The 2,011-nt window shown below is 46.6% G+C and overlaps 1 non-coding gene across 1 annotated transcript; it reads right to left on the bottom strand.

Annotated features, from left to right (window-relative positions):
- Positions 1 to 1,311: 1,311 nt before the first annotated feature.
- Positions 1,312 to 1,383, bottom strand: trnaw-cca (transfer RNA tryptophan (anticodon CCA)). Its single transcript has one exon. It is a non-coding gene; the product is annotated as a tRNA-Trp (tRNA).
- Positions 1,384 to 2,011: the final 628 nt, after the last annotated feature.

The raw sequence follows: 2,011 nt of genomic DNA, 5'->3' as shown, positions 1-2,011 counted from the left end.
CACGTGGAGAGGCTCCAGCAGCGTGCTCAAGTTCTGCAGAAAGATCCCAAAGTAATTGAATAGCCCGAGAAAGGCGGGCAGTTCCGAGATATTCCAGGGCCTGGGTGCCAGACGAATTGCGTCAGTTTTTGATTCTGTTGGGCAGATTCCATCAGCGGCAATCCTTCTGCCCAAAATTTCTACCTCAGGCGCGAGAAACAGACACTTGGATTTCTTAACTCTTAGGCCTACTCGATCCAATCGACTTAGTACTTCCTGCAAATTGCGGAGATGGCAGTCGGTGTCCCTGCCCGTGATGAGTATGTCATCTTGAAACACAACCGTCCCCAGGATGGACTTGAGCAGACTCTCCATGTTGCGCTGGAATATAGCAGCTGCCGACCTGATGCCGAATGGGCATCGATTGTACATAAAAAGTCCTCGATGTGTGTTGATGGTGGTGAGTAGCTGAGACTCTTCGGTCAGTTCTTGCGTAATATACGCAGATGCAAGATCTAGTTTCGAGAAATGTTTTCCTCCAGCCAACGTGGCAAGTAGGTCCTCTGCTCTGGGCAGCGGGTATTGGTCCTGTCGGGAGACTCTGTTCATGGTAGACTTGTAATCCCCACAGAAGTGTACGGATCCATCAGGCTTCATGACGGGGATGATGGGACTTGACCAGTCGCTAAATTCCACGGATGAGATAATGCCTTCCCGCAGGTCCAGTTCGTGTTCAATCTTTTCCCTCATCACATAAGGCACAGCTCTAGCCTTGTGATGGACCGGTCTGGCATGCTGTGTGATGTAGATTTTAACATTAGCCCCTTTGAAGGTACCCACACCGAGCTGAAAGAGATGTTCAAAACGACTTAGAACTGCAGAGTAGTGTGAGATACATGACAGTAAGGTGAACGTGTGAACGGCCACACTGCGGAAACATCTCCACCTTCAGCACCAGGTCAGACGGAGATGCTGAGCGAGCAGGTGAACTGCAGAATCCCACTTTTTAGGAGCTGATCGTTGTGCCAAGCAAATGAGTTTTGCTTAATGACTAAAAATAAAAGGTGCTAGAAGTGGGATTCAAATCCACACTTTCAGAGCAGACTGAACACAACAGCTTAGACCGCTCGGCTGTCCTGACTATCCAGTGCTGTATATGGCCACCTGCAGGTTGATTTTGAACTTTTGTGTCTTGTCACAAGAAATAAATGAGGGCAACAGGTGTTTCTCTGACTGACACCGGGGAAACAGTGAGACAGACCTTGGAGCAAGGGTCTGGTTATTGCCAAACAGCAAAGAAAATATTAATTCCGGGATTTCCCAAAATGGCAGTGACCTCGACATGATTTGAACACGCAACCTTCTGATCTGGAGTCAGACGCGCTGCCGTTGCGCCACAAGGTCTACACAGGGAGATTGAGATGTTCCTCTATATGAAGATTCTGCAATACAAGGGGCTTTAAAATCCCTGCCCATTCCCACCAGGTATCAGAAGAAGCGCTCACCTGCCAGTCACCGTATGTTTTTTGTTTAACTTTTGTGTTGTTTTCACGGGAAAGCATCATTAATTAACCCGTCATCTTCTTTTGTACAATGAAAGAAATGCTGACTGAGGGACAGTCGATACTTCAATCATTTGTTCTGTGCTTTGCATGTTAACTGTTAAACCATATCCCTTTTTGCACACTGTGTTTTAGGAGTCTGGTTCAAAATCCTCATCGCTGGCGACACCAGGAATCTGGGGCAAATTTTGTCAAATTTAACAGCACCGGTTATTCCGACACGCCAAAGTTCCCCGGTGGATCCATTTTCTCTCGCTAAAAGTTATCTATTTATTGGTGAAATAAAGAGCAATTAAGGAATAAGGGAGTCCTTTTGCTAAGAGAATAAATAGAAAATAAAAACAGCAAATGCTGAAAGTCTCAGCAGGTCAGTTAGCATTTGCCAGGAGACGAGACTCGCCTCCGATTGTTCCCCGATAGGAAATTTATACATAATGTTCCCGCCCGGGATCAAACCGGTGATTTTTCAC

This window comes from Pristiophorus japonicus, unplaced genomic scaffold (assembly GCF_044704955.1).
Source record: "Pristiophorus japonicus isolate sPriJap1 unplaced genomic scaffold, sPriJap1.hap1 HAP1_SCAFFOLD_89, whole genome shotgun sequence".
Classification (NCBI taxonomy): Eukaryota; Metazoa; Chordata; class Chondrichthyes; family Pristiophoridae; genus Pristiophorus; species Pristiophorus japonicus.
The sequence above is the reverse complement of the archived record's forward strand: the minus strand, read 5'-3'. Positions and strand labels throughout refer to the sequence as shown.